Source organism: Hevea brasiliensis, chromosome 2 (genome assembly GCF_030052815.1).
Source record: "Hevea brasiliensis isolate MT/VB/25A 57/8 chromosome 2, ASM3005281v1, whole genome shotgun sequence".
Classification (NCBI taxonomy): Eukaryota; Viridiplantae; Streptophyta; class Magnoliopsida; order Malpighiales; family Euphorbiaceae; genus Hevea; species Hevea brasiliensis.
Genome location: NC_079494.1, coordinates 17,072,114 through 17,081,390, shown reverse-complemented (window position 1 = coordinate 17,081,390; position 9,277 = coordinate 17,072,114). Strand labels below are relative to the sequence as shown.

At 39.5% G+C, this 9,277-nt stretch overlaps 1 non-coding gene across 1 annotated transcript; it reads right to left on the bottom strand.

The window, feature by feature from the left end:
• Positions 1-262: 262 nt before the first annotated feature.
• LOC131178074 (small nucleolar RNA R71) lies at positions 263-369 on the bottom strand. Its single transcript, XR_009147204.1, has one exon. It is a non-coding gene; the product is annotated as a small nucleolar RNA R71 (small nucleolar RNA).
• Between the last annotated feature and the right edge of the window lie 8,908 nt (positions 370-9,277).

The following is a 9,277-nucleotide window of genomic DNA, read 5'->3' as shown; positions in this document are numbered from 1 at the left end:
GCTCCAAATGATTCAACAAACCCAGTTTGCAGGTTCACCAACAGAAGACTCACACTATCACCTCCAGTGCTTTCTTGCCTTATGTGACACATTCAAGATGAATGGAGTGTCTGATCAAGCAATAAGACTCAGAGCATTCCGATTCTCCCTTCGGGACAGAGCAAGGAAGTGGTTACTTTCTCAACCAGCTGGAACGTTCACAACTTGGGAGAACCTCTCTCAAGCTTTTCTAGTAAGGTATTTTCCACCTGCAAAGACTGTAAAACTGAGGCTTGAGCTTAACACCTTCAAACAAAAGGAAGGGGAATCACTCTATGATGCATGGGAAAGATATAAAGACCTGCAGAGGGAATGTCCACACCATGGCATAGAAGATTGGCTATTAGTGTAAAATTTCTATAATGGATTACTACCCTTTACAAGGAGCACAGTTGATTCAGCTGCAGAGGGTGATCTAATGGAGAAAACAGTGCCAGAAGCACTTGAACTTCTAGAAAGGGTTGCATACCATAATTATGAGTGGTCAAATGAAAGAGAAAATGCAAGGAAAACTGCAGGGGTACTGGAAATAGACGCCCTAAGCATGATAAATGCTCAATTTGATCAGCTCACAAGGAAACTCAAAAGAATGCAAGCCAACACAGTTGGTACAAACAGTTAATATGAAGACAGCTATGGAGGAGGATACATTAATTGAGGATACATGAATTCAGAATACAGCAATTTCAATGAACCCTCCTCAGAACAGATGAACTATGTGAATAATGGAGGAAACTTCAACTAGAGGTAGCCCAACAATCCATATTCAAATACTTACAACCCTGGATGGAGGAATCACCCAAATTTCTCATGGTTCAATCAGCAGAACCAGCCAATAAACAAAAAACAGGGGTACAAACCGCCGGCACCCCTTGGATTTTAGAACCGAGGTCAAAACTTTGCACAGTCATCACTGCCTCTCCAACCTCAACAACCTAAACCGAAAATGACTATGGAAAACATGATGGAAGGATTCCTAGCAGCTCAACAATAAGATGAATTGATTAAATAGCTAACTTCCAGAATGGACTAACTTGTTACTCACAATAAGATGTTAGAGAATTAAATCTCTCAGCAAGCAAGTTCTTCAAGTAAGGCTGCTGGCAAGCAGCCTAGCCAACCAGAAATGAACCCAAGGGAGCATTGTAAGGCAGTTACACTAAGAAGTGGGAGAACTCTAGTACAATTAGAAGTAGAACTGATAGAGGAAGCCATAGAAAAATCTAAAGACCAAGTAGAGGACAAGGAGGAAGAAGCTAAGAAAGATCAGGAAGAAGAAGCAAGGAAGATGAAGAAATTACCAAAGCCATACCAACCTCCCCTACCTTTTCCTTAGAGATTTCAAAAAGCCAAATTGGACAAGCAGTTTGGGAAGATTTTGGAGGTTTTACAGAAACTATACATCAACATCCCTTTCACTTAAGCACTTTCTTAGATGTCGTCCTATGCCAAATTTCTTAAGGAAATTTTGTCAAAGAAGAGAAAGCTAGAAGACTATGGAGCAGTAGCTCTAACAGAGGAGTGCAGTGCCATACTGCAAAACAAATTGCCTCCAAAGTTGAAAGATCCAGGAAGCTTCTCCATACCTTCCCTCATTGGTGACAAGAAAATAGATAAGGCCCTCTGTGATCTTGGAACAAGCGTCAGTTTAATAACTCTATCAATATGCAAAAAGATGGAGATCGAGGAATTGAAACCCACAACAATCTCATTACAATTGGCTGATCGATCTGTTAAATATCCTGTAGGAATACTTGAGAAATTCCTATCAAAGTGGGCAAATTCTTCATTCCAGTGGACTTTGTTGTCCTTGAGATGGAAGAAGATGTTAAAATTCCTATAATCTTAGGAAGACCATTCTTGGCAACCACCAGAGCTATCATAGACATAAAAAATGGGCGACTAACTCTCAAAGTAGGAGAAGAAGAAGTGGAGTTCAACTTGTTTGACACAGATGAAACACAAATTTGAACCTGATGAATGCTTTAAAGTTGACACAATTGACGAATATTTTGAAAAGGAATTTCATAAGATCCATCCTAAAGATCCTCTTGAAGCATGTATTGTGCATAGCCACACAGTGGATGATGAAAATACAAAAATAGCAGCCTATGCACAACAGTTAGCAGCTCATCCACCCTTACCCTTAGCTAAAGCTTCCGAGATGGAGAAGTTGAAAGAGGAACAAACCAAAGGTAAGCTCCAGGAAAACACTAAACAAGTAGAGCTTAAACCTCTCCCATCCTCACTAAGGTACGCATTTCTGGACTCAAATTCTAAATATCCTGTTATAATCAATGCTAGCCTATCTCAGTTGGAAGAGGAAAAATTGCTAAGAGAACTTAGGATCCATAACAAAGCCATAGGGTATAAAATAGAAGACTTGAAGGGAATCAACCCTTCAATTTGCATGCATAGGATAACCATGAAAGAAAACAATAAACTCACAATCAAACACCAAAGAGGACTTAACCCAAACATGAAAGAAGTAGTCAAGAAAGAAATCTTAAAACTATTAGATGCAGGTATCATATACCTTATTTTTGATAGTAAATGGGTTAGTCCAGTACATGTAGTTCCTAAGAAAGGTGGTACAACTATTATCCAAAATGCAAGCAATGAACTGATCCCTACTAGAGTAGTCACTGGTTGGCGAATGTGCATAGACTATAGGAAATTAAACAGTGCTACCAGAAAAGACCATTTCCCTCTCCCCTTCATTGATCAAATGTTAGAAAGATTAGCGAAACACTCTTATTTCTGTTATCTAAATGGGTATTCGGGATTCTTTCAAATTCCTATTCACCTAAAGACTAAGAAAAGACAACATTTAATTGACCCTATGGAACATTTGCATATAGGAGAATGCCTTTGGGTCTTTGTAATGCCCCTACTACCTTTCAAAGATGCATGATGGCTATCTTTTCTGATTATATTGAAGATATCATGGAAGTTTTTATGGATGATTTTTCTATCTATGGAACTACTTTTGACGATTGCTTAGCTAATTTATCTAAGATGTTGCAAAGATGTGAAGAATCAAACCTAGTCCTAAATTGGGAAAAATGCCACTTCATGGTAAGGGAAGGCATAGTTCTGGCATAGGCACATTTGATATCAGAAAGAGGAATTGAAGTTTATAAGGAAAAAATTGAGATCATTGAAAACATGCCACCACCAACATCAGCCAAGGGAGTGTGAAGCTTTTTGGGACATGTAGGATTCTACAGGAGATTCATAAAGGACTTTTCCAAAATAGCTAAGCCACTTACTAACTTGTTAAGTCAAGATGTTCCCTTTGATTTTGATGAAAATTACCTTGTTTCCTTTAGCAGGATCAAAGAAGCCCTGATATCAGCACCAATAATGCAGCTACCGAATTGGGAGCTACCATTCGAAGTGATGTACAATGCGAGTGACTATGCAGTTGGAGCAGTGCTCGGGCAAAGAAAGGATAAAAAGCTCCATGCTATTTATTATGCTAGCAAGACATTAGATGATGCGCAAATCAATTATGCCACCACAGAGAAGGAATTCCTGGCAGTGGTATTTGCAATGGACAAGTTCAGATCTTACATCATTGGGTCAAAAGTCATCGTATTCACAGATCATGCTGCAATCCGATACCTTTTGAACAAGAAGGAAGCAAAACCAAGGCTGATTCGATGGATTCTACTCCTGTAAGAATTTGACCTTGAAATCAAGGATAAAAAAGGATCCAAAAATGTAGTAGCTGACCATCTCTCCATACTAAAATTAGAGCACACGGAGGACTTTGAAGATTTGCTAACTGATGATTCATTTCCTGATGAACAATTACTTGCATTCTCTAAGGCTCCATGGTACGCTGACTTTGTTAATTTTCTTGTATGCAGGGTACTGCCTCCAAACATGACTTATCAGCAAAGGAAGAAATTCCTACATGATATGAGATATTACTTATGAGAGGAACCTCTACTGTACAAGAGATGTAATGATGGGCTGATAAGAAGATGCATACCAGAGGAAGATATGGAAAGTATCATTTATCACTGCCATTCATTGCTATATGGAGGCCATTTCGGCACCTCAAAAATCGCAGCAAAAATTTTGCAAACAGGGTTTTGCTAGCCACATTTGTTTAAAGATGTAAGATCCTTTGTGCTAGGTTGTGATCAATGCCAAAGAACAGGTAACAATTCAAGAAGGAATGAAATGCCACTGCATGGTATACTTGAGATAAAATTGTTTGATGTATGGGGAATAGACTTCATAGGCCCATTTCCCTCTTCCCATGGAAACAAGTATATTCTGGTTAGAGTTGATTATGTATCAAAATGGGTAGAAGCAATTGCAACACCGACCAACGATGCTAGAGTGGTCACAAGGTTCCTTAAAAAGAACATCTTCACAAGATTTGGCACACCACGAGCAATAATCAATGATGGAGAAAGTCACTTTTACAACCAACAATTTGAAACACTACGGAAAAAGTATGGAGTGACTCACAAGGTGGCCACACCTTATCATCCTCAAACCAGCGGTCAAGTAGAAATATCGAACAGGGAACTGAAGCAAATTCTAGAGAAAATTGTAAACAGATCCAGGAAGGACTGGTACATGAAGTTAGATGATGCACTATGGGCATACCGTACTGCATATAAAACTCCAATTGGCACAACACCCTTCCGAATGATTTGTAGAAAATCATACCATCTCCCTGTTGAACTTGAACATAAAGCTTACTGGGCAATTCAGATCTTAAACTTTAACCTCAAAGCTGCTGGTGAGAAAAGGCTCTTACAACTGAATGAGTTGGAAGAAATTCGACAGGATGCATATGAAAATGCCAAAATCTTCAAGGATAAAACCAAAAGATGGCATGACAGGCGCATAGCAAGGAAAGAGATAAAAGAAGGAGATGTTGTCCTATTATTTAACTATATATTAAAACTCTTTCCAGGGAAGCTGAAATCAAAATGGTCCGGACCTTTCAAGGTCACCCAAGGATTCCCACATGGAGCAGTAGAAGTGTGGAGAGAAACCTCATGTGCATTTAAGGTCAATGGGCAAAGGCTGAAGCCTTACTTTTAGGGAGAACCATAGAAACGGGAGTCAATTGCACTCTCGACCATCCTATCGATAAACCATAAACAAGTAAAGTCTAGCTAAAGACTATAAACAAGCGCTTTTTGGAGGCAACCTAAAATTTTTCTAAACTTTTTTTCTTTAATATTGATTTTTTGTTTTGTACTCATTAACATTTCATTTTGTAGGATTTTTGGAAAGCGGAATAGAGATGAAGAGAGGAAAGGAATCACCAAGTCAAAACCACAAAAGGAAAAATTGAACAAAATTGGGGAAGTAACTCTATTGTTAATCTTTGCATCCATTTCATGTGTTGTGATAATAACAATTTTCATTTGGGAAAATTTTGAAAAATCAGAATATTACATGGGTCGTGTACTGGTTTTACACGCCCCATGTAACTTTATGGAAGTCCATAGGTTCCATACATTTTCAACTCCTCGAAAGATAGAAAATTACACGGGTCCATAGCCCAATTTACACGGACCGTGTAATGTCTTTAGCAGAATAACTTAGAGACAGAAAGATACACGGGGCTCCTTGTATTTTACACGGGCCGTGTAACATATCCAGTAAAGCAACCCAAGAGATAGAATTTACACGGGTCCCAGAGCTCATTTACACGGGCCGTGTACTATGATAGAATTTGAAAATTTTCAGGCAAAATTTTACATGGCCTACATGTTGGGACCTGTGTAGTGATACACTACCCATGCACTTCGTCGCAGACATGACTCCTGGGGCAGGAAATGCGTGAAACGAAGAGTCTTAATGGCTCTTTAAATGCACCCCTAGCATTAAAACCCTTCATAAACACAAAACCCTTCATCTCCTCCCTTCCTTGCCTATAAAAACCTCTCAAATCTCATCTCCCTTCACCAAAGTCCTACTCTTTTCCTTCCCAAAAACTCATCCATGGCTTCTGCGAAGAGATCTGCAAGAAGGATTAACTCTTCTTCAAGGCAAAGAGGAGAATCCTCACCTTTTCCACCTCAGCCTCCACCCTAATGCCCAAGAACAAGGGTAGCCACTCCCCAACCATCTCAATAAGCCCAGCCTCCACCACAACCATAGACACATCCCACTCCACAACTCGAAATCTCCATTCCTTCGGGATTTCGTGATGATGCCCATAAGGCAATGTGCACCCGGCTCCACGCCCGGAAAATAAGCTCCACCAAATGCATGGATTTTCCGCTTTTGGAGCAAATCGGGTTGCAAGATGAAATGAATGGGCTACTTGATAGCATCGGGTGGATAAGGTTCACCGAACTCCAATTTCCAGCCTACAAAGACACCACGCTGGAATTTTTAGGTAGCTTCAAGGCCACCTTATGGCCTACCGATAGGGAGGACAGGGGCAGGATTGAATTTTGCCTCCTTGGTGTCGATCGGGTAATGAACATAGACGACTTCAATGCCATCTTTGGCTTTGACAGCGTCGGCCACCAAGAGATCCCAAGGAACCTCATGCTCTACAATAACATCAACTTCTAGAGTTCCATTACCCCAAACACAGAGCCCTACAACTCCAACAAATCCAAATGCATGAGCATCACTGGTCCAGCCTTGTGATATATGCATCGGTTCACTGCCCACACCATCATGGGCCGTGGCGATAGCCTTATCGTTGTCAATGCTAGTGAGCTCTTCTTCTTGTGGTGTATGGTCATCGGATAGCGGTGCAGCACCAGCTTCTTCTTGTGTAACCATCTCCGATGCCTCTGTCATCAGTCCACTGGGCATATTGTGCTTGGAGGCCTTGTCACAATAATTGCCCTCCAATTCGACTTTGCTCCAGGACATCACAGACTGCGCTTTGTCACTAGAACGTCGAGAATTGATCAAACTATCTGCATATCCATGGGGATGTGTAAGAAGGTGGGCAACACATGCTACTTGATGGATACCGAAGGAAACACCATCCCTCGAAGAGACGAAGCAAGAAAAGGACCTGGTGAGACTTTGCAGCCTCAAGTAGAAGGCCAAGAGTGGATGTTCGAAGAGTCCCCCATTCGAGTGCCTCCACACACACCACCACCGATAGATCCGGTCCTTGCATACCTACAGCCCATGGAGACCACAATATACGGCAGGATGCAAGCTATCAAGGACAGCCTCCAGGAAGCACACAACAAGCTGGACATGCTAATGGACAAGCTAGATGAGGAGGAAGAGGAGCTAGGATCACCAGCATCACCATCATCATCATCAGAGGCCTTTTAGAGCTAGGACTATAGGATAGGATCTTTATTGTAATATCTTACATGCCTTAGTCCTATACTGCAATCATAGGTCTCTTTTATTTGCTTTATGTTCAAAAATTTCTCATGCTTGATAAATAATATGCTTCCTTAAAATTTTTGTACGTTTTCTCTAATTTTGCATATTATGTTTACATTGAGGACAATGTCTGGTTTCAGTTTGGGGAGGGGGATACAATTGCATTTGCATATCATTACGTGCACATCATTGCATTGTTTAAATTCAGCTACATTATTCTTATGTATCAAAATTTTTGAGAATTTTTGAAAAATTTTAGATTTTAAATTGTGAAACTTAGTACCATAACCAAATTTTAGTAAGCTAACAATTAGACTCCACGAGATAGAGGAATGAATGTATCTAGATAGGCAAAAAGGGATTCTAATATGTTGTTTGTGAAGAAACTAATCTCTTTAATGGAACTAGACTAGTTAAACCTCTTCATAACTATTAATTTATCACATTGAACTTGTAAAATTAGGAGAACAATTTTTGAAATACAAGCAAACCTAAAAATTGCCTCACTAGCTCTAGAACATATCTCTTAGACCTATCAAGGTGAAATCTTAGTATATGCTTGATCAAGAAATGATTAAGGCATTCTTTGATATAACCTCACTAAGCCTTAGCTATCCATAATTAAAATGAATATCCCTTGTAGCCAACTTGAAGCCTATGCTTGTCCCTTAGAATTTATTGCTTACCCATGTTATTTACCTAGCCCCTAGCTTAAACACCTACCATACCTTTTTGAGGAAGCAAAATGCATAAGGAAAATGAAGAGAGGATGTGGAACTCAAGAAAGAATGCAAGTGTGCAATTGAAATCAAAGAAAAATTTGCCCTTCCAACCCAGCAAAAGCAATGAGTTTGGGGGAGAGGACAAAAAGGAAAAAGAGAAGAAGTCCCAAGACAAGTATCATGGAAGCATGCTTGGCACTATAAAATCCCAAAAGCCCCTCTTCTCCATGCAAAATATGTAGAAACGAACTTAGTATACTTGGATTTTATGCATACATGCTATCCTCATATTTACATTCCCTAAAAACCTTTCATTGGCAACCAAGTCATTATCCCTTTAGCCCCATTACAACCCTTTTAAAGAGCTTTTGATCTTTTGAAAAGTGCATGCTATATATGTGGAGATAGAAAATTGAGATATGCCTATGGAGTTATAATTGAATTACTTCATCACAATTACTCACAAAAGAGGCAATTTTAAGGGAGTTAGTGTTTCTCAAATCTATCTCGATAACATAGGTTATTTGTGGCATATTAATGGTCTTGTATGGAGGAATAATTAGTTGAAACACCATGAAATGAGATGAAGTTCTAAACAGGTAGCTATTATAACCCTTATGCCTTGGAAGAGGGAAATTCATATGAAGGTTGGAGGAGTTCAATTCTGTGCTTATTAAATTGATGGTTGTATTCCTAATTATCCCTTGAAATGTGTTTTAAAACAGAGTTTTGTTTTGCTTGAGGACAAGGAAAAGTTTGAGTTTAGGGGTATTTGATACACTTAAATTGTATAGATGTTTTTAAACACAATTGCATACTATTTCATAGCATTTAGGCAAGTATTTTCATGCATAATAGTTGATTTCATTAGTTTTCATAATTTCTATTGTAAAGCCCTTAATTCCATGTTTTCTGCATCATTTCAGGTGTTTGGGTGAAGCTCTAGTATATAGGAGTGCAAAAGAAAGCTTAGAGGAGTCAAGAGATAGAGAATTGTTGCTGATACATAGTACACGAGTCGTGTAAACCAAGCCCCTGACCCATGTAACTCTCTGCCAGAAGAAAGCCAAGAGAATCGATGAGAAACACAAGTACACGGGTCATGTAAGTAGACCCGTAAAATCTGCAGGGACCCGTGTAAGTCTCTGCCGGGCACAAGCATGAAG